Consider the following 24,093-nt stretch of genomic DNA (forward strand, 5'->3'; position numbering starts at 1 on the left):
AACCTACCCTATTGACTTTTTCTTAGATTTTTTCTGAAAGTGTTCTTTATTTGTCCAGTCTTTGTTGAGGGAGAAATATATTTCCCCTTTCTCTGCAAGACTGGCCATGGTTGGCAGGTGAATGCTCTATTGTGTAAATGTAATTTGATATAAAGCTGAATTGTCAATACCATAAAACATTTTATAGGAAGGGTGAGTCAATGGCACCGGTAATCGCATTCCTTGAGTCACCAGAGACTGAGAATGGTGCGATGTGAAGTCACAAAACCTTGGTTTTTGTCCTGAGTTCCCTGCTTACTTGCTGCATGACCTGCAGAAATGCTTCATGCCCTCTCAGCCTCAGTTTCCTCACCTATAAGATAGGGATAATAAAGCTATCTCTATCTCCCATGATTATTATGATGGGATGATGAACTGATGCTTCTGAACATGCTTTGCAAATTATAAAATGCTAGCTGGTTATTGACACTATTATTCAATTTTTGGAGGGCAGTGGTTTTGCAGGATGGGTCCATTCTGAGTTGCCACCTGCCATCCACCAAGGTTAGGGGTGAATTCCACAACATCAAACAATATGAGCTAGGCCTTGGGATAGGCTTTATTGAGGAAAAGAAGAAATTTCCAAAGCCAGGGTCAGCCAGATAAGAGAAGATGGAAAGTCCTGCTGAGGCTATAGGCTCTTCTAGATGGATTTGTGTTCCAGGGGAAGAAGCCACCCCCATCCCCATTTATTTCCCTTTTCCTGGGGCAAGTGTGAGAGCAATTTTGTTAGTGGGGAGATAATGAAACTACTCTGGCACCAGGCAGTCTGGATTTGGATGCCAGCATTTACAGGAATTATCAAGCTCTCAGCACCTGGAGACCTTGGAACCCAAGTAATGGTACCCTGGAAGGAGGACACGGCTTGTCCTGTGCTAAGGGGACCTTGGGCACAGCCTCTGCAGCTTGGAGAGGGAGTTAGGATCCCACCCCCATGGCTCTTTAACCAAATCACCTAGGCTGAGCACCTAGGGGTATTTTCAGACACTCCTGCTCCTTCTGTCACGGGAGCACCGAGGACACCATGCTAACCCCAGTGCTAAACTCCAACTAGGTCACATAGGGGGTTTTTGGTGGTTGCTTGAGAATTGATAGAGCGATCAGGGTCCACCTAGGCTAACTCCAGATCCATCGATTAATAAACTATTTAAAGAGGATTCTCTACAATTTTCTACAATTTTACTATTTAAAGAGGAATCTCTACAAAGATTCACTTGGACTTTTTAGTTTAAAATGCAGTTACAGTTGATTCCTTTAACCAGCCTTGTTTTTGCCTTTTCATGATTGATGTTGAGACCTTACCCACCCAAAATGCTGCCCTGGCTCATCCTTTCCTCCCTGGCCTGAAATCCCACCCTATATAAGTGCCACAGCAAATACATAGTCCACCTGAGGGAACAGGGTGTGGGGAACCACAGTAGACAAATAATAATAGCACAATATCAGTTTTGCACCAAATGCTCAGGAAAGCTTAGTAGTGGAGCAACTAATTTTATCAGAGAGAGGGTCAGGGACACTTCAAAAAAGAGATGATATTTGAACTGTATCATAAAGGGTAAGTAGGATATTGTAGGACAAAGAAAAAGGGACGTGCATAGTAGAGAAAACAGGGAGAAAGGTGTGGTACCTCAGATGAGCTGATACCTGTGAAGCATTTAGAACAGTATATGGCACATAGTAGGTACTCAATAAATAGTAATAGGAGCAGTAGTGGTAGTTATATGTTTAAGGGATTTCAAATACCCAGTATGGCTAGAATATAGGAAGGGAAGTTCTGGAAATGAAACTGGAGAGGTAATTTGAAATTTTTTTTGTGAACGGCCTTGAACAGTACGCTAAGGGAGATAGATTTTTATTTGCAGCACATTTTAGCAAACTAATCCATCTGCTTTGTCATTCATTGGTAATCATAGGTGTGTCAGTGGGGATGGTCTAGGTTAGGTTGCATTAACGAACAACCCCCAAATGTCAGTGGCTTAAGTCATCAAACATTTATTTCTTACCCACGTTACATACCCATCACAGTATTTGCCCAGTACTGTCCTTTTTCTGTGACCTGCTTCTTCAGCCTTCTACCTGAAAGTGACACCTATCACTATTTCCATCTCATTGGCCAAAGCAAGTCACATGGCCACGCTTAACTTCAGAGGGACCAGGGCACTGCCTTCCTACCATACGGTGATGGATGCAAGACTCTGTACATTTGTCAATACTCATAGAACTGTATGCTTAAAATGAGGGAATTTTACCATATGTAAATTATATGCCAACAATTCTGATTTTAAAAAACACTTCAGTGCATTTTTTTTAAACAGCCAGCTTTTAAAAACTATGAAAATCACGATCCAAACAGTCACTTAAATTATTATTTGATCCCTAAAAAGTAATTTTATGGATCCTTTTAAAAATCATAACCTGTGATATGCTGATAAGTGTCTAGCAACCGGGAATGTTTTCCCTCTGGGAGAGGGAGGGAATAGTGGTATTTGCCTATTTCCATGGTGTAAATACCGCTACCATGGCTGATTTCAAGCTACCAGTGTGATGTCACTGAACTGAGCTAGGAAGAGATGCACACATTTTAAGCCAATCCCTGCACACCACTAAAAATATTAAAATATGCTATAATTTGACATTATAATAAGCAGGAAGATAATGACTGACTTCCTAATGTCCCAGGATTGCCTTGTACAAATTCCCAATTTGCTAGTAATGCAGAATTAGTAGTAGTAATAATAATAATAATGCCAACCAGATACTGCAGTTTTAAAAAATAATCTGGCAGAATCATACATTTAAAGCTAGATGGGGTCTTGGAGATTACCTAGTCACTTGACAGTTGAAGACTCTCAGAAATGTAAAAGACGCGCCCGAAGTCACCCAGCTGACTGGTGACAAAATCGGAACCAGAACCCAAGTTTCCTGACTTCCTATTTAATGTATGTGTGTGGTTTTCCCCACCACTGCAGGAACTGTGGGATTTCAGGTTTTGAATGTGTACCATTGTTACTACTCCACTTTCTGACAGCCATCTTACAAGTATTGTTTTTAAAAGGTCAACATTCAGCTAAACCATGCCTGTGGTGAACGAGTGGCAGGGAACAGAGGGTGCAGAGGGGTGTCAGGTGTTACTTGATAGCTGTTTGATCCAAACAATGCATTTCGCCCTGGGAGAGCAGAGAATAAGCTGGCACCTTATCTGAGGACTGTGGTTCACCCCCAACCCCCATGGGAACCAGTTTGCATGGGCTTGCTGGCCTTTTGCTGCCAACTTCCCAGCTCACCCAACGTTAAGAACAGTAATGGCAGCCATGTGTTCAGAACCAGACCACCAAGCATTTTCCCATCTCAGCCAAACTTTGAGGTAGCTGAGAAGAGTCTTTGGGGAGAATGAGTGCATTCTACAAGTCTCAGGGTAGAGTCAAAACGAATAATAACTCTACCATAATCACGACTGATTGGGGACCAAGCCAGACTTGTCCCCAAATATATTTCAAGCTTGTGTGACTCTCTTTGGTCGTACAATTTAAGTGCCTTTTTCTTCTTTCTCGCTCTAACAAATTCTTGCTCTTCCTTCAAGGCCCATCCCAGTGTCATTTCTTGTTTGAAGACTTTTCTGACCTTGATCTGACCTTGATGGGAGTACCTCCCTTCCCCGCCTCTAAATTTATTGCTTCTTCTACCCTGTTCCTGGAACACTTTGCTTCTACCTTTACTACGGCTCATATCACAGTGTTTTGTGATTGTTTGTTCAGCTGTATGTCTCCTCTACCAGACTGAATATTTGCCCCTTGAAGTCAAGGCCCATGTCTTACTCATTTTTAGTTTCCTGAACCCACCATAGTGCCTGGCCTAGCCCATGATTGACACCAAAGAGAGAGGGTGAGGAGAGAGGAATAGAGGGAGGGAGGAAAGACCATTCTGGAATGAGAGCAAACTTGGAGCAAAGTGAAGCCTCCCTGTGCCCGTCATGCTCTGAGTTACCAGATGACTGCGTACGCCCCAGGGCAACAAGTCTCAGCCGTACTGTGTAGGAAAGTCACCAAGGCATACTTGTTTAAAAGGTAGATTTCTACCTCCCTTCCCTCACCCTTATTCCCATGTTTAAGGGTGGCAGGGCAGAAATCTGTGTTTTTACAAGCATTCCTGGAGATATTCTGCTCAGATGGCCTGCCCAACACTTTTGCGAAGCATTGGTCAGGTGGTTCCAGGAATGCAGGCAAGATAAGAGCCAGGAGGAGGGTACGGACTCAAGTCCAATGTACCCCCCGGGCTGTAGAGGACGATCTACTGCCTGCAGTGTTTCCCCAAAATCACAGGGAGCTGGAAGGTCCTAGGGGAGTCCACCCAGGACCCTGCCTGACTCACTCAGGCCACGGTCACACAGCAGAAATGCTGGCAGACCTCTTGTACTTCTTGTTTCAGAATATTTGGCAGAATTTTGGCATGTTAAGGACACATCTGAATATTTCCAATTCTAGTCCGTTATCTGATTATTCTGGGCTGTGGAATAGCCACGTGGGATCCTGGTACTAGCCATGGTCTGACTCAAGAACATGAGGCATGACCCTGGGCTCAGAGACCTCCAGCAAAGCTGCGACTGTAGCCAGTGCCACTGTCAGAGCACTTCCCAGGCTGGCCTGGGCCTCCTTCAGGCCCTCCTACCCCAGCCTCAGCAATAGCAGTGTCCTCTGGTCAAGTCCTGCACCCACCGCCAAGGCTGCCACATGCACGGCGCCAGCCGCCGCCTCTGTCTTCAAGGCTGAGCCACAACAGGGCTGTCACCTCCTTGGAAAGGTCTGGTTCCCAACACCTTCAGCCTCCGAGCCCTTCTCCAGGCACCTCACGCCCCTCCAGACCCCCACGTGAGCCCATCTCAGAACTGAGCCCTAGAAAAGGTCTGACACGTGCCGAGCAGTGCATGTCACACTCACTCACCTCACAGAGTACAGTCGTCTCCCAGAAGACGATTGTTTTATATTCCCTCTCATTAAGTGACTATAATTATACCCACATGGGGTGTAATTGATTTTAATTTTCACTCTGAGGTAGCTCCAGGTTACCACCATGAGTATCTTGCCTAGGAGAACTCTCTCCCTTTATTTAGCATTTAAATGAGTATCCGGAGGGAAACACGAGAAGTAATTATAAGGAGAAACCAAGTGTTGAAAGGGGCAGCTTTTGAAGTGCTTGGACATCCTGACATGGCAGTGCGCGGTTCCAATTCACTACTTGGGAAGTCAGCTGGGTGGCCTTGGGTGGCCCGGGAAGCCTGACACCCTGATGTTAATGAATCGTGCAGCTGTGCTGGGGACCCAGCCTTTTGCTGGGTGCTGGAGTTATTCTCATGCAATGCTTGTCCATGGCTCACAGCCTCTGTTTATCAATTAGCACATATTTTTAAAATCTTATACATTGCTCTACCTAAAGTTTACAAGTAGTAGCAGTGCCACAATTTCAGTTGCCCACTCTTTTTTTTTTTTTAACAATGTTAGTGCCTTATATTCATAGATCCCTTATTAACCTTTCAGAGCCCAGGTCCCTGTTATTATATGTCACAAAAAGCAGTGAATAATTTTTTTCATTGGTGCTTAATTTCAAACTTTCCCAATGGAATGCAGATACAATGATTTGTGATTTGGGGTCTTTGTTGTATAATTGAAGCATAAGTCTCCATTTATCTTCAGATGGTGAAGATTCTAGAAATAGTGGGATGTATTGGTTCTATTGGAGTTTCTAAACTATGGGGCAAGTTACACAACTAAATAATAGGTTTACTAAGGGAATACCACTGGAGCTGTTTGTATAACACACCCACACACCCATCACAAATGGACCTAGAATTCTAATGTTAGCTGTCCCATCTCTGTTCTCCCATGACTCCAATATTATATAATTATCCTTGTTAGTTGTCTCTGCCATCCCCAACTTCTGACTTCTCAAGGACATCTGTATTCCTAGGGCCTGGAGTTAATGTTTATTGAACATTTGCAGATGGAAAGTGGTCCTGGCTGAGCCTTCATTTTGGAAGAGATAAAACCAAGGCCCAAATACATCAGATTATTTAGCCAAGATCACAGCAGTCGGGACAAAAAATGAAACACACAAAAAACAAGTGCATGAGTAATGAGCAGGAGAATTTTTAATCAAATCAAAATATTTATCAAATGTCCCCTATCAAAATTCTTAGTTTCCCTCAATCACTTGGATATGTGAAAGGATGTGCTTTTAGTATGGCAAACACACCCAAGAAGATAAGACATTTCCTTTGCCTATCTCATCTGCAAAGTGCTTTGTGTAATGATCCAAGGGCGTGACGAAATATCAGAATTCAGGAATGGACAGATGTAATGCCCAGAAAACACATTTGTGAAATTCAACCAGTTAAGAACTCTGTTACCTTGAATTTGACAGTGATTCTTTCACAAAAAGTCTCCCCTGGTTTTGAATTAAGTTACACTAAACTAGGAGAGACCAGTTTCTTGTTCCCTTTCAAGTAGTCTCAAGTTTTCTCAGGAATCCTTCGGTCTCTCCCACAGCCATGCTCCTTGCCAGGAACGTGGTAGATCAGGGGTCACAATCTCTCCCTCTGAAGGCTGTGAAGGGCTCACATCCACACATTTTAATTATTTTTAAAATTTATTCTCAAATGTCTTTTCAAAGACTTTCAGGGTTTTGGGAAGAATTGTCATATTTCTTTCCTCATGTGTTTTTATCCTCACTTCTTTTTCATGTGGCACTAATTCTCTTTCTCTCACGATACTTCCCCTTCTCTGGTTTCCCATGTAATTTGGAATTTTCTTTTTCTTTTTCCATTGAAAGGGGAAGGTAGCCCTAGAGAAATCAGGGTGAGGTTATCCTGGCTAATCCTTCTCCCCACACAGATCAAACGTGTCCAGTTCATCTCCCCTTCCAAGTTCTTCATTAGGTGAGACCTCCATGGACCAGCCAGAGAGACCCCAATTGCCTCAGGACACAATAAAACATCTGGTTAAGTGTGCAATGGGAGAGGAAACAAAGAATTCCTTTCTGAGGTCAATAAGCCAATTGCAGGAGCTAACCCAACCTCACAAAGCAGCCCACAGCAACAGGTGGGAGCCTCTGCTGGGACCGCTGTGCACGCCCACTGGCCAGGTGTGACATCAGCCTGCAGCCCAGGCGGGCTCCATCTCACCCCTCCTCCCCTGCCTGCATGCCAAGCTCCCAGATATCCAGAAAAGCAGGAACAAAGCTCCAGCAGACTCACGAGTGGCATAGGAGAAGCCTCTAGAAGCTTGTATATCCTGCATTCGAAAGTCCTTAGATTTTACTGCTACCAGTAGAAACCAGGCAGCCAATGAGGCAGCAGCAAGAGGAAGAGGCAAGGAGGAGAGGAAAGTGGAGGAGGAGAGAGAGGAGCCATCAACACATGAAGTGTGATCAACTGGGCTCCCCTGGTGGCGCAGTGGTTAAGAATCCGCCTGCCAACGCAGGGGACACGGGGTGGACCCCTGGTCCGGGAAGATCCCACATGCCGCAGAGCAACTAAGCCCGTGCGCCACAACTACTGAGCCTGCGCTCTAGAGCCCACGAGCTACAACTATTGAGCCTGCGTGCCACAACTACTGAAGCCCATGAGCCTAGAGCCCGTGCTCTGCAACAAGAGAAGCCACCGCAGTGAGAAGCCCGCGCACTGCAACAAAGAGTAGCCCCCGCTCGCTGCAACTAGAGAAAGCCGCACACAGCAACAAAGACCCAACGCAACCAAAAATAAATTAATTAATTAAAAAAAAATACAATCAACCAATCAAATTTGCATCCACATGTCAACATCTGTCCTCCACCTCCTCCCTCTCAGTCACTAAGGCAAAGCACAGCTGCCCCTCTTCCAAACCAGCAGCCACAATCTCACTGTGATCCTTAGTGTTCTTTTGAAGAAAAACTTTTTTAGCACATGCACATTGGAATCACCTGTGTATCTTTAAAAAATATTGATGCCTGGCTTCCGCCCCCAGACATTCTGATTTAATTGACCCGGGGTAGCAAGTAGACATCTGGATTTTTAAAGCTTCCCAGGCAATTCTAACGTGTAACAAGCTTTGGGAACCACTGCACTATTAACCAGGTAGTTCCTGGGGTCCATGCCCTACACACTCTCAGAACAAATCTCTCAGAACAGGCTCCACTTCCTCCCGGGGACCCATCACCCTTTTGTAAGGGACAAGTTCAGATCCAGCCAGTATTTATTGCGCACCTGTTATGTGCCGTGCCCTGTGGACAGTACAGTATGCATTGTCTAGCTTAACCCAGTTTGGGGAGCGGGGTGCTGTTCCTGGCAAGTACCTGTTCCAGAGGCACAAAGCTGTCTTGTAATGTAAGTGTAAACTGTCTGATCTTTATGTTCTGTGGCTTCCTGCTTCCCAGATGCTCCTCAGACGGGGTGATTGACAGGTATCACTGTGTTCACATGTGAGAGAGGATGATTTGATAAGGCCACAGGTCATGAGGGGAGAGTGGGAAGAAACAAAGGTCCCAGAGGCTCATCCCATCGATACTGAACACGTATACAAACTTTAAAGCGGCTAATTTTTTACGAAAAGTGCAAAAGTCATGTAAAGGTTAAAGACATGGGCTCATGAGCCATACAAATCTTGGCCTCAGAAACCAGCTCTATTTCCCTTAACAGCTGTGGAACTGAGCAAATTATTTATCCACCCGAGCCTCAGTTTTTCCATCTCGGTATCTACTGCATGGGGTTGTTTTAAGAATAAAATGAAGTAATGCATGTAAAGTACAAAGCATGGTGTCTTGATAAGTGTAATCTTTTTTTTTTTCTGGCTGTGCCTCACGGCTTTCGGGATCTTAGTTCCCCAACCAGGGATCGAACCCGTGTCTCCAGCAGTGGAAGCGCGGAGTCCTAACCACTGGACCACTAGAGAAAGCCCGCAAGCAGCAATGAAGACCCAATGCAGCCAAAAATAAAATTAAGTTAAATTAATTTTTAAAAAAAGCATCATTTGAGCTAAAACAGACACAAAGGAAAGCTTCCTGCAGAAAGTGATGGGAGGCCAGAGACTGCTGGAAGGATGAATAGGAGTTAGCAAGGTGAACAAAGAAGGATGATGTTGGGTGGGTTGGAGTATATCCTGGGAGATCCAAGTTTACAGTGTGACCCCACCTTCCTAGGATTCTATGCATATAGAGATATATAAACTCGAAGCTTAAGTTATATACTGAGCACAAAAATTTATTTTCAGGCAATATAGGTTTGTATTCTCAGGACAATGCCAAATATGGACATTAGTCAAGACTAGAGACTTTCAGGTATGAAATACAGCAGTGATGAACAGCAAGGCACTGCACGTGTCACACTTCCTGGGCTATAAACACATCTCCTAGTCTATGAACTGCCTGAAGTGAGAACAGGTACTGGATTTTATTTGCATTTTGATGCTCAGAGCCTAGCACAGTGCCTCACACTTAGGAGATGTTCACTTGATGTTGGTTGATTGTTTGGTTTGTTGGTCCATTGGTTGGTTGATTGGTTGGGTGGGTGAATGGATGGATGGATGGATGGATGGGTGGATGGTTGGATGGGAGAGAGGGAATGTAAAGTGTCTAGAGCAGTGTCTGACATAATAAATTGTAATTATATATTTCTATTGCCCTACAGCATAAACACCTTAATTTTCATAAACACTAAAATAGTTGGGTCTATAAATTCCTACTCATTTAACCTATTTTAATACAGTCCTTGGAATAGTGTTTTTCTTATAATGGAAAAAATATAGCCATTGTTTCACATATGTTTTGTTTGTGCAGAGAAACTAAAATACAAATGCATTCTGAATAAAACCTACCACCGTAACACTGTAACACTGCTGAGCATTAATCCTTTAAAGAAGACTTGTTGATTTGGCATATACCTGAATAAACAGATGTGCTTGGTCCCCAGGGCCATTAGCTTTTTTACTTTAGGAGTGGAAAGGACTTTCACAGACCATGTTACTAAAACCTTGTTTTGGATACTATTGCTGAGTAACAAACCATTTCAAAACTTAGTCGTGTAAAATATCTGTTGTATTACGGTTACAGGTTCAGTGGATCAGGACTAGGACAGGCTATAGTGGGGATAACTTCCTCTGCTCCATGCTGTCTGGGGCCACATCTGGGAAGGTGCAAAGGCTGGGGGAATGTGATGGCTGGGGACTGGAATCATCAGGAAACTCCTTTGTTCACATATGTGGCCCCTGACGTGGGATGACTTGAGCACTGAACTTAGCAGGAGTGTAAATCAGTGTCTACATGCGTCCTCTCCATGAAATGTGTTTCCCCCAAACTTGGCAGCCTCAGTATAGTTGAACTTCTTCTAAGACAGCTCACAGCTCCAGTGTATGGGTTTCCATGGAGAAGGTGGAAGCTGCATTGCCTTTTATGACCCAGCCTTGGGAATCATGTCATGTTGCCATCATATATTCTACTGGTTGAAGTAAACACAAGTCCATCCAGCTTTCCTGGGAGAGGACATCCACCCCATATCTTGATAAGAGGAATGTTTTTGCAGGACAGTTTTGTTTTTGATAGGAGTTTTGCAGCCATTGTTAAAATACCACACCCCTCATTCTTAAAAACTGAACCCTAGAACCCAACAGAAGGAAATCTTACCTTAACTCATTTCATCCCCCTTTGAGCCTCATTTTTATTGACATGTATTATTCGCTTTTTGTGAGGGAAGAATTCGATCGCCAACACCCCCTCATGCCTGGAATATGCCGGCAACATGGTGGCAGGAAAACCTCCCCCGCTTTTCCTGAATTCAGTGCTCACCTTGGATGATGCCAATTTTGAGAGAAGAGCCCTTGGCACCAGATTTCCGTTGGACCAGTAGCAGGAGGACTTCTTAACGCAGCAACAGAACCCATGTTAGGAAGCCAGGGCCAAGCAGTTGAGCCCGGAGTAACAGCCGACGACTGAGCAAGCGTGCCCAGAGCAGTGACACCCCCCCAAGCTTCCACCTGCCCCACACATGCCCTCCTTCTCCTTAGGATCTTGGCAGCCGGTTTTTGTGCTTTTGCCAGAGTGCAACGATTTTCTGGAAGGACTCAGGGCAGCAGGCAAGTGGGCAGTTTCCTGTGGATTCAGATCCTTTAGGACATGTCATTTGGGGCTAAGAGACTGTTTCTTATACATCAAGGAGTTTTGGAAAATAAGGTGGGTGGACGCCAGGACCTTGTGTCAGGGCCCAGAGATCTTGGGACTTCAGACTAACTGGCACCAGGGAGCTGAGAGGTCAAGATATGGAATGCTGGGATTCAGATGACACCCTGGGCTCTGTCCAGCGAGCCATCACAGCGACTCTAAGGGACCCACAGGAACCAGCCACGTTGTGTCCCATTTCCACTGGTGTACAAATCTTGGAATGAGTGCCCAGAGGTGGTGCTTCCTGCCCTACCCGCCTGGAACCGACGTCCTACCGTGCACTTTAGGCCGTCGGCTGTGGCCAGTCATCCTGTGCTTACTTTGCCTCATGCTGCCTTGAATGACTTGCCATGTGGCAGAGAAAGAACCATCTCTGCTCCCCACGGTGTCACTCAGGACCAGTTAGCAGAACCAGTACCAGCCTTCTTAAATGTACACCATTCAGGATACAGCAGGATCACTAGCTCAGCTTATTTAAAGAGTAGTTGTTATTAATGATAATCATAGGTAACCTCTGTGAGCCCTTGTGGTGTTTTGGTTACTGCAGACAATGTGGCTTATCTGTCCTAATTCTCAGAACAATCCTGAGTTTCGAGAATTAGTGTCCCAGACACTAGTACTGCTAGATACTCATCGGCCATACATGGTTACAGTTAAGTTTAGAAAATGCTGATACTTCTAAATGGTAATACAAAAGGTAATTCTCCAAGAAGGGGATACATGTAGAATTTTACAAACTTCTTTAATCATAAAACAACTGGGATAACTGATAGTTTAGAAACACCAGTTTGAAACCTGAGTGGGTCACCATAAAATATGTTTAGTATTCTATGAGTTCAGTCTAAGAACTATTTGGAAACAAATATAAGTCTAAATCATTATAGCTGGATTTAGTGTAACTGTCTTTGAAAATAGTTACTGGGGATATACCAAGGATGGCCTGGTGACTCCTGAAAGTAGCTGACGGTTTGTTTTTAGAAATCTGTTATCTGCTCCACAACTCTCCGAAAAAGCCTGCTGCATCACAGGGGCAAGGAGCGCCCTGTGCTCCCCACACCCAGTCATATTGTACAGGGTGAGGAGGCTGAGAGTGAAGATTTTGAGCCCATTCAGCTGTTCACAGGCTGTCCTGCTACTGATCACCCCGTTCCCCAAGAGTCTTGAAGGCTCTTCCCTGAGTGCCATGCTGGAGCCCAGGACTAAGGTGACCAGCCATATTTTAATCCCCAAGATCAATATAAGCTCCAACTTCTTCCTTCATTCTGCTTCTTTTTTATAAACTCACATCCTAACATACACCCCTGTTACCTTTGTTCCTTCTGATATCATCAAAATATTTCAGGAGACAAGCCTACTTTTGCAGCATTTACACATCTTCAGTGCAACCCGCTATGTGTTCCACCGTATGCCTTGAAGAACTGCCATTTGTGGTTAGTATACTTCTAGCTTACACTTGGCTCTCTCTGTTGATTCTGCTTGAATTTAAATGACCATGCATTTTTTAACTGTGGCAGATCAGAAAAGAATTTTTCACCATATCACATCAAGTAAAGGTAGTCTTAGTTAAACTCAGTTGTCAACACCTTCCTGAGATTAGGCCTTACTTTGAAAGCATCACCTGCATAATCGTTAAAGTTAATTTATTCATTAAATGATATATGCATATATACATATAAAATGATGCCAGGCATGGATCTGAGCAATTTACAACTCACAACTTAAATTGCCCATTTAGTCGTCTGTGAGGCACTACTATTATTATCCACATTTCATATTTGAGGGAAAGAGGCACAGAGAGGCTAAGTAACTTGGCATGAGGTCTCCCAGCTAGGAAGGGTTGGAGTAGGAATTTGAGCACGGACAACTTAGCTCCAGAGTCTTTACTCTTACCAAGGAATTCTTAGCAAACAGACACCGTTGTATTTGCCGTTTCTATGACCAAGGGGTTTGATAAGCTCAAAGCATTTTCAACCAAAATAGCGCATGGTCAATTACTGTGTTAGTTTCTTACACAACTCTTCAGGAGATGGCTGGAAACCTTCCTTACTGATAAAAAGTAAAAATGGAGCCCTATTTCATTTTTATTATTATAAGACTGAAGTGAAAAAATTAAACTAGAAAACATTTAAATTATTTAAAATAGAAGCTCCTCGATCCCAAATCATTATTGAAATATTACAAAAGCTAAAGTCTCATAGGTATATTATACATGCTAGGATGTAATTTTGGGGGGTTGAATAAATTTATTTAGAGAAAAATCTATGTTATGCAAACCTGATATTTATTCCTTCTTCTTTTAACTCCTGACTCTTACAAACAATTATATATAACAGAAAGAGTATTTTTATTTGAAAACTTTAATTTCAAGGTCAAAATCTCTTCAGAGGTTTAAATCTTGTTTTTACATAAAATAGTGTTCTGTCTTGCAGTTTGAAAAGATTTTAATTCATATCAAGAGATGCCATAAAATGGCAGGTATTACACCCCACCGAAAGTGAATCCTTTCTTAATACCTGCTAGGTTAAGAGTTTTCATGTCTAATAACATTACTTAACCACTTGTTTTGTACATCTTAGTTTCTTTAAATATTTTATAGCTGTGAGATCCAGACCACAGAAAACTCTAATATTTTAGATTTATTTGGTTTCTAGTTATGCTTAAAACTTACCTAATTTTCCCTCTAAGGTAAAGACCTCCTAGTACAAAACAAAACTGATGCAAACTTGGGGGAGAAAAGGTTTTTGTTTCTCTGTGGCAAGTTTTTCCTTTTATTCTCATTCCAATTATAATGGTAATTAATTAAAGAAATTATGAAAGATACAGAAAATATATACATTGGACTATTTCCTTACAGTGATTTCCTATGCATGGGGCTTTTAAAATATATTTGTAATCATAGTACATTTATAATTTTTTATCCTGCTTTTTTCACGTAGTATATTACAACCATGTTACTGTGCACTCTTCACAAAGATTATTTTTTATTGCAGCATGAACGTCATACTTACTTAGCTATTTCCTAAGGTTAGGACATGCACAATATATTCCATTTTTAATATTAGAAATAATGCTGCCATGAATGCCTTTCTGTATTTAGGATCATTTCCTTAAGATAGATTCTTAGAATCTATAATTCTTGAATTACAGAATATTAAAGGATATTAGTATTTTGAAACTATTGATACAGATGGCCAAATTACTTTCTGAGATGATTTTAACAGTGTACATTGTCTAGCAATTTCCTGCCTATATTTGATATGCTTTTTAGTGTGTGTGTGTGTGTGTGTGTGTGTGTGTGTGTGTGTGTGTGTGTTTTAACTTGTGCAGCCTGGGAGAGCATGGATATTGACCAGATCCATTGCTGCACAGTGGAAAGAGCTTGAACCTGCCCTCCAAGGACCTGACTTTTTGTCCTGACTCTACAACTAACTGCTGTGAGAACCTGGGCAGCTAACTTACCTTAACGTTCCTTGTATAATGGGGAGATTGGGCCAGGCCAGACGCATTCATTTATTTATAAATCTTTGCTGAGTGCTTTTTGGTTCTTGATGCCAAAGAGATTAGAAAATATGAGTGCAGTGTCCTTTCTCAGGATATTACATCCTCCTGGCGGACAAATATGTGGAAGCAGAATCACATGAAGTTTAGGAGTATGAACTACAGAAGCAACTGATCCTGTGTTTAAATCCTACTTATTAGCTATGTAAGCTTGAGCAGTGAGAGCCCTCTTAGCTTCGGTTTCCTCATCTATGAAAAGGGGATAATAATATCTTTGTCACAGTGCTGTCGTGCAGATTGAATGAGACAATGGTTAATGTGCCTGGTGCAATATGTGTCCAGTAATTGTTAGGGTTGCTTTTTCCTCTTTTGTTGCTGATATGAATCTAATATATTTGGTTAAGTCTTAAGTGGCAGGGAGCACGTGTGCAGAGGCATGGCTTCACAGAAGAATATCATGTGTTCAAAGAATGGGTCCTGGGTTCTGAGCACTGAACAAATGTGGAAGAGCAGTAAGCAGCAGGTGGAAGGTCAGGGTCACGGGCCACAATGAAGGTGCTTTTCAGTTCTAATAGGCCGTTGTAGCCACTTCACAGAGGTGGATGGACCTACCCCACCCAAAATTTGCCTTGATGTTGATACTGATGATGCCACGTGCCCATCAAGAGGATGTGAAGTTTTATCACTCACATAATGAGACTTGCTGGAGAGAGCAGGACAGATTCCTCAGCAGGTCTGGAAATGGCCTTAGAGAGCTGGGAGGGACAACTGGCTTAGGGCTGTGCGGTGCTTGGCGGAGGCGGGGGAGGGGGGGGAGGGGGGAGGGGGTGGGCTAGAGGAGGGAGCTGCACCCGCAGAGGCTTTTGCGGTTTTGATGTCCTGCTGGCACCAAGGGAGGAGGCACGCGGGCCTTCTGATTGACATGAAAGCGTCAGCAGTCATTAACCCAAATTGGAGTCAGACTCTTCTCCACACGGGCTATGGTTTTATGATGGACAGAGGGAATCACAGTGGCTTTCTTACCTTCTTAAAAATAAAAACATTCTCTCTGGACCCCACCTCTCCCCACCCCTTTTTGCTGTTCCTCTCGCTCCCACCTTCTCCATTCCTAGCTTAACAATAGTCTCTGCTCCAAACGCTCTCTCCTCCTCCTATTCTCTCTGAAAGCATCTGCAATCAGGTTTCCCCCGCGCCGCTCCTTGGAAACCGCTCTCGTCAATGTGATCACTCCCTTGCCTAAAAGCTGCTAAATCCTATGGTCCTTTCTCAGTCCCCATCACACCTGACCTGTCAGCGGTGCTGGGCACAGTTGGTCATCTTTTCCCTCGGCTTCCAGGGTATCAAATTTGCCTCCCCTTTCTCTTTGGCTAGTTCCTTCTCAATTTCCTGACCTCGTAATGCTTGGGGTGGCCCAGGGCTCAGTCCTGGGGCCTCTGCAGTCCTCTGTCTGCACTCACTCTCTTGCTGTAAATCCATCTGGTCATGGCAACTCTCAGGAGTGTGTCTCTAGCACCCACCTCTCCCTGGAACCCAGGTTGTATGTCCAGCTACCTACTCAGAGTTCATACACTCCAAACAGAGTTCTGCCCTTCCCCCTCACTCTTGCCTCTTCCATGGTCTTCTTCATCTCTCGTAATGGAAGCGTCATCTCTCTAGTTGCTCAGGGCCCGAACTGTGCCATTACCCTGGAGTCCTTCTGTTACCGACCAGGGTTCTTGGCCTTCCTTAAGCAGTAGAAATTGATCAGAAGCCAGACAAGAAATTCAGGCAAGGCTTTATTGGGGCCCCTGCTGCAGCAGGGGGCAGCGAGAACAAACCACAGGTTCGCTTGCTTGCTTGCTCGCTGAGGGGGGGGCAAGCTTGTTTCTTATATGGGGTGAGGGTAGGGGTGTGTCCAGAGGTCGGGCCAGAGGGGTGGCTTAGGTGGTCTGCCCACCCCTTTGGTGGTGCTGTGTGCAGGGGGCATGCGCAGTGCCCTGCCTTTGCTCCAGGCTCTTCAGAAGTGGCAGTTGGGCTTTTTGGTCTTTTCTTGTATTTTGTTAATAATTTGCCCCAACTGCGCATGCACACAGTTATTTTTAGTCCCTTATAGTTTCTTTGTATTTTGTTGCTCCAGGAGACATTTGTCCAGGTACAGGCACTGCAGCAAAGGGTCACAGGCCGCAGCCTGGCTCACTTCCTCTTTTTCTCTCTCACTCCACATCCAACCTGTCAGCTGATCCTCTGGGCTCCACCTTGAAATGATATCCAGAATCTGGCCCCTCCTCACCACCTCCGCTGCTCCCATCCCGGCCCAAGCCACTGTCTTCTCTTCCCCTGGATTTCCGTAATAGCCTCTAACTGGCTGGCCTCCCTGCCTCCACCCTTGCCCTCCTACAGTCCTCAACACAGCAGTCAGAGCGATGCTTTTGAAAAGTAATTCAGATCATACCACACATCTGTTCAGAGCCCTGCAGTGGCGGCTCACGTCACTCAGAGTAAAAGCGAAGCCCTTCCTCTCTCCCGCCAAGCCCTTGGGAGCCCCACCTCTCCTCCTCGTCCACGCAGCTCTAGCCACTCTTGACCTTTGCTCTTTCCTGAACGTGCCAACCTTGCTCCTGTCTCAGGACCTTTGCATTTGCCGTCCCCTCTGCTTGCAATGCTCGCCCTCCAGATATCAACACGGCTCACCCACCACCTCCTACCAGTCTTGGCCCAGGTGTCACCTTCTCAATGAGGCCTCTCCTGGCCATCCTATTTTAAATTGCATCCTCCCTCCCCATCACTCTCTATCCTGTATTTTTTTTGCTTTTTAAAACTTTATTTCAACATAACTATACTTACAGAAATACACTCATATTGGTAATTAGAACACAATTTAACTTATCCTACACATTTTGGACCAGAAAACTTGGTACATGGTTTGCTTTAAAAGAGAAAGAAAAAGCATTTGCAATCTAGTTTATTTTTCATCTATTACAAACATATATAAAAGATCCACCATCAAATGCTGCTAAAGCAAACAGCATGAACCTTGAGAAATTAAACTTCGGTTTGTCTCTGAAAAATAACATGTATTGCACTGTAAAAGTTTATAAAATTGGTGCAACAAAACATTGTTGTAATGTTTCAATGCCAGTTCACAAATTTCGATAACTAATGTCTATCCTGTATTCTTGTTTATTTTTCTTTGTAGCATTTATCACTTTCTAGAATACTATATAATGTATTTACTAGTTTTGTTTCTTGTCAGAGGGCAGAGATTTTTGTCAGTTGTCCGCTACTGTATCCCGTTGACCTAAAACAGTGCCTGACATATGATTGATACTTAGTAAATATTTGCTGAAAGAGGGAAGGAAGGGAGGGAGGGAAGGAAGGAAAGAAGGGAGGGAGGAAGGAAGTAAAAAAACTATATTTAAACCTATTAAAGAATAATTTTATTGCATTAAAACATAGCTGAGGTCAAATTGGATGTGGTCATTTCAGACTGAACTGCCCCTCTGCAATACTCATGTGCACACACTAGGATGACAGTGTCTCCTCCCAGGGCTGGCCAGTGGCTGGTAGAAGTGCCTGCATCATCACACGTATTCTGACATTCCACCTGGGAACGGGCTACAGGGCCATATACTTGGCATAAGGCTGGTCTTCCCAACACACAAGTATGAGGTTCAACTGCAGAATTTGAAAATCCCAGTCACCACTCACACAGGAGGCCAGAAATCATCTTAGGTTCACATTTGGAATGCGCAGGCATCTGTATTTCAGAACTCCTGAGTTGGTAAATATCGCCAGGAACTATATTGGGCAGGATCAGCTGCACAGCCGTGAGTGGCCTCAAGGACTGTTTTGTTTGGGTGATTGTTCACTGTAAAAAACACAGTGGGGGATTTGAGGTGTTTTGTGTGTCAAATTTTGAAAAAACATTTAATAGGTGTCTCTTGTCATTTGTAACGTGGGACAGTTTGCATGCAGAAAACAGCTGGTTAATTTGATTTTTCTCTTTCAGTAAAGGTACATCCTAATCCAGCTGCTGACCAAAGAACCTAGTGGAAAAGCAGCTTGAGGCTCTATGTGGCACATTATGCTCTACAAATTGCCAGACTGCAGTATGGCAAGAAAGTGTAATTCAGCAAACTTATAACCTCTGGCAGAGATTTCTCAGGCTCAGTTGAGTGAGCGACAGTGGCAGGGAGGGGGTAAGAGAGAAATACATTTGGATTCTACTATACTGTTGGGTGCCATAAGCCAGAAATTGAGCATCTTTGACTCTTGTAATAAAACCCCTAAAGCAATCGTTTGGGGTACCTACTTCTTTGGCCAGAGATGGGAAGGTGCAAAGGAAAGAAAATAGAAAGCAAAGGATATAAATACTGAATAAGAGAAGAGAGTCACATCAGGCAAGAAGGAAAATAGCAGCTGGGAACTTTGTAATAGCTGCTTCTCCCTTAAAATTTGCATTGCCTGTTTGGGTCTTAGTTTTAGAAAAGGTTACCTACAGTGTCGTAAGGCAGTTTTAGCAATTTGATTCCACAAATGCTCCATTCTCTTGAACATAACCTTACTGTCCTTTCTGAAACTCAGCATTTGAGAAATTTGACTACGATTTTTAAAGTTCTTGCGTAAGGACATGGGTTACTACATTCTGATGTAAACCTCTTTTTTTCCTTATTCAAAAATTGTGCACAGAAACAAAATACCAACAACTACATGTTGAAATGTGTGAAATGCTTAATGCAACCAAAAGTCTTTCTCTGTAACGGGGAGTAACTTTTGTGTCTACATCGAAGCAGACTGTGAGAAACAGGAGCAATTAGCCAAAATTGTTGACATCAGCCTCAATAAAACAGGTGGAGAAATGAAGTGGGAAGGACAGCAATTTCAACATTTCACAATCAATCACCCCAAGAAGCATCAGATTATTTACGTGCTTCCAAACAAGGTGGTTTGGTCCATTTTGGAGACCACACAGGCCTTCAGTTTGGGATGAACGCTGACTTTTGTGAATGAAGGGAAATGAGTTGTAAGAGAGGCGGCAGGACCAATCCTCCAGCCTTTTTGTGTCTCTCGTACTGAGAGTGGCCCTCTGTCCCTGGAGAACAATTAGATCAGCAGCTGGGCGTCTTGTGCCATCAGAGTCAAAGGTCTCTCCTCCTCGGACCAGGACACAGCAGATTTGGAGGTCACTGGGAGTTTTAGGAGACAGCCAGGTCAGCCCTTGATACCTGATGCTTTGACAGACTCCAGTAAAGCCAGGATTATTCAGCTTTAACTGGCACGTTGGTGGGAAAGATGGCAGGGTCCCACCCTGGTCTCTCATTTCTTTTGCTGTCATGGGAATGAGTTTGCAGTTGAGTCATATCCCTCTGTTGTCTTTCTCCTCTTTCAGGACTGAAAACCACAAGCAAAGAATATAGCAAACACTAATGGGGCAGTTCTTAGGCAAAGCAACAGAGATTCGGCAGTATTGGGGAAATGTTCAGAGTTCATAGGATCAAACAGGCTGGGCTTAGTAGTGTTGATAAAAGAAAACTACCACTTTGATTATCATTCAGCGATTTGGGATTTGGGCTTTTTCACTTAGTATTTCTAGTTTTTTCACTTGCAAACAAGAATAGGGAACCAGATGTAGGATGCCACAGCAAAAACCACAGTGAAAATCTCCGTGCCCCTCTATCCACTGTCCTCTCATAAGCATTCTCTCCATCTCTCTGTCTGTCAATCAAACACACACACACACACACACACACACACACACACACACGGGTGTGTATTTCAAATGCTGAAATAATAAGTAGTAAGCATACATATAATATACCAATATCCAGCAATTAAAAATATTTAAGTATGACCCAGAGAGAGTGAAAACAAAAGGAAAAAGCAGATTTCTTACCAGAATTCTGGGCTGAATGAATGTCTGCAGCATATTGCTGGGTGTCTCTGAATCTGGGCTGGATTTCACATTTTGTAGCTTTGGGGAAATAATGTGCAGTTCAGACTCATCACTCAACCCCAGAACCTCAGATAGATGTGTGGAAAATACAATGATGGTCTAAGCAAGAAAATAAAAGCAACCTTTTAAAATTAGAAGTCATTTTGATGGAAGGCAAGAAAAATAGACTGCAAAAAAGTGGGTTTGTTTATTCTCATGAGACAAAACTTTCATGAGAGCTAACGCTGGCCTCATGCTAGTCAGTGGAGGTATAGCTAGTAGAAGAACTCGGGGCGGGGGGGGGCCCATTTTAAAAGTTTGTAATAAGTCCTCTAGGAAAAGAGAGGAGGAATGAGCCCCGTGTCAGCTGTGAGCAGTTTCCACTGCTGATTTGCTGCAACAGGAGGGCCAGGGATTTCCATGGGAAGAAAATCAGGAGAGGGACTTCCCTGGTGGTCCAGTGGTTGGTACTTCACCTTCCAATGCAGGGGGTGCAGGTTCTATCCCTGGTCAGGCAGCTAAGATCCCCACATACCTGCCACCAAAAACCAAAACATAAAACAGAAGCAATATTGTGGAAAATTCAATAAAGACTCTAAAAATGGTCCACATCAAAAAAACTTTAAAAAAAAAAAGGAAGAAAATCGGGAGACCTGATTCCATTCCCCAGGACACGCCCGTTAGGACCTCGGTTTCTTCATCTGTAAAAATGAGAATAATGATTCCCGCTGTACCTTCCTCATAGAATAGAGATGTTACCGAACCAAACTTGGGTCCACTCACCCACGCGCCGTAAAGCCAATCTACTGACACCAGGTTGTGGTGAAGGAAAGTGCAGCATTTATTATAAGGCACCAGACAAGGAGTCCAGGGCAGCTAATGCTCGAGAGGCCCAAACTCCCCAATGGGTTTCAGAGAAGCATTTTTAAAGGCAAGGTGAGGGAGGGATGTTGCAGGGTATATGATCAGCTCGTGCACAATTCTCTAATTGATTGGTGGTGAGGTAACAGGGCAGTGTCACAGGTGTTAACATTATCAATCCTCACCCTCTAGCCCGACTGGGGGCTACATGCTCATGGTCATCATGTAGTTAACTTCTTTCATTTGGTAGGGGCTTTAGTATCTGTAAAGTGACTCAGGAATGTACATCAGATACTGTTATCTGTGTACTTCTGGGAGGAACTAAAGATCCTGTGACTGCCATATGGCTGATTTACTGTTTAAATTGTTTCCAGTTCTCCTAGCCCAACTGCTATTTTTGTCACTACATGTTCACATCCTTTCAATCATTAATTCTTGAGCCAGGCTTTTTTTGTGTGACTCAGGGGAAGCCTTGGAGACTACATCTTTTCTACAAACAAGAGGCAGGCAGAGGACATGGTGGGGTGGGGTGGGGTCTGTCCTGGGAAGGCCCCTAGGGTTCTGCTTGGTTACAGAGATACCATATCATATAATATAGTCCACAAATATACAATGGTACTTTTAATATTATTCTAGACATGAACTTGGTTGTGACCCTTAGGGCCTCACCCTGGGGCAGAGTCCCCCTGTTTCCAGTACCCCTTCTTGTGATACCAAAAATCTGATAGCTTGGCCAAAAGAAAACCCCAAAGGGCATGGCCCCTGGATTTTATATCAGAGACTCAAAAGAGTAAATTGACTAGATGAATAGGTAGTGATGATGATAAACCTCTATAGTGGTACTTTGACTTCAAGATATCTTATAACCATGGACATTCATTCAGCAAAATTTAGCAAGCACCTACTTTGTGCCACGTTTGCGGTATGACACTGGAGTTTTAACTGTGACCTGAGCACACACAGTATCTGATCTCATAAAGTTAGCAGTCTGGGGAGGGTCGTAGGTAATAATTTAAAAATCATACTGCTAGGTCATGGTTATATATTCTTAAGGTAGCGGGAAGAAAAGGTGGAGGTTGAGGCTGGGAAGGTGGCAGGGGCTGGACCACGCAGGCCCCTATAGGCCATGGTGTGGATTTTTGCCTTTAAGTGTCTGTGGAGTTCTAAGTGGCATGATGGGAGGTGAGGGAGGGGTGGGCGTGAATAGAAGCATTTTCACATTCTGTGTTTGAAAAGGTGTTGATTCCTATGGTGGGGTGGTTTTCAATAGCATTTACTCCATTCATACTTCCCTCTTCTCTGATAATCCCCCTGAATTGAAGCGCTTGAGATTAGTGCAGTGGTTTTCAATGTTAGGAGCACATTTGAATCCCCTGGGGGATTTTTTTTCTTTTTAAAGCCCAGGCCCATCCCCAGAAATTTGGATTTCATTGGTCTTAGGTGGAGCTTGAACGTGGCTTTTGTTTGTTTGGCCATTTGTGTTCCCCAGGTGATTCTAATAATCATGTAAGGCTGAGACCCACAGGTACAGAGGAAAGCACAAAACGGGTCCTCAAAGTGTGGTCCCTGGAGCAGCAACGTCAGCGTCACCCGGGAACTTTTCTCAGGCAGATTCTTAGCCCTGATCTCACACTGACTGAGCCGGAAACCCTGGAGCTGGGGCCCAGCAGTCTGTGTTTGAACCAGACCTCCGGGGGTCCTGAGATCCACCTGAGTGTGAGAAGCACTCGCTGTCGAAGGTTGCAGGCAAGAGAACCTGGAGTCTGGACCTGGTTCTAGATCTAGTTGTAGAATAGCTCTGTGATGAGGGGAGGGAGGTGCAAATCATTGAACTTCTCTGACCCTCAGTCCCTTCAGCTGTGAAAAGAGCAGGTGGGATTAGGTGAGCTCAAAGGTTACCTATGATGTTAGTCTATCATCTGTGCACACGAAAGCTAACAAAGTCTTTATAATATACTTTTTAAAAATCTGTATTTTTATATAATAGAACCAGAACATAATCACTGTAGGAGGCTCAAAATATACATGAAACAATAAAGAAGAAAATAAATGTCAATTAAAATTTCTCCACCTAGAGAGAACTGTTGCCCCCTCCCAATTGTTTGGTGTGTTGGAGATATTTTGGTGTTTTTTCTTCTGATATTTTCTGCATGCATCTACTTACAAACCTGAAATCATGGTTCAAGAGCCTGCTTCTCACCTAACATTATATCAGGGGCATATCCCTTCATCACTAAAAGTGATTTTAATCATCTTTGTTAGTGTCTAACTAACGTATAAACATTACATGTTTATACCATAATGTATTCAACCTTTCCCCTGTCTTGGATGTTTAGGCCTTTTCTCATTTCTTGTTATTATTATGATGAATATCTATCTATCTATCTACGTATTAATTCTTTGTCTGAAGACCTTCTTGAGAGAATCCTAGAAACAGAATCATTCGATCAATGCACATGAGGCATTTGATACATTGCCAATTTTTTCCCCAGCAATGGGCCACTTCTTAAAAACACCATCAGTCTGTTAGCGAGCTGTCCTCATGACACCCTCACCAGCATCAGTAATATTGATTTTCATTTCATATACTGCCACAAGGCAGCAGA

The 24,093-nt window shown here is 43.6% G+C and overlaps 1 protein-coding gene and 1 pseudogene across 2 annotated transcripts in view; one reads left to right on the forward strand and one right to left on the reverse strand.

Annotated features, from left to right (window-relative positions):
• The window catches only part of CHN2 (chimerin 2), a 324,377-nt gene that overhangs the window by 261,114 nt on the left and 39,170 nt on the right, over window positions 1–24,093 (forward strand). The window lies entirely within an intron of this gene.
• Window positions 16,478–24,093, reverse strand: part of LOC309665449 (lysosomal dipeptide transporter MFSD1 pseudogene) — a 59,425-nt pseudogene continuing 51,809 nt past the window's right edge. The window contains exon 4 of the transcript XR_014268472.1: window positions 16,478–20,746. The product of XR_014268472.1 is annotated as a lysosomal dipeptide transporter MFSD1 pseudogene (transcript). The remainder of the gene's footprint in view (window positions 20,747–24,093) is intronic.

The sequence above is a fragment of the Balaenoptera physalus genome, assembly GCF_965194825.1.
Source record: "Balaenoptera physalus genome assembly, chromosome: 8".
Lineage (NCBI taxonomy): Eukaryota > Metazoa > Chordata > Mammalia > Artiodactyla > Balaenopteridae > Balaenoptera > Balaenoptera physalus.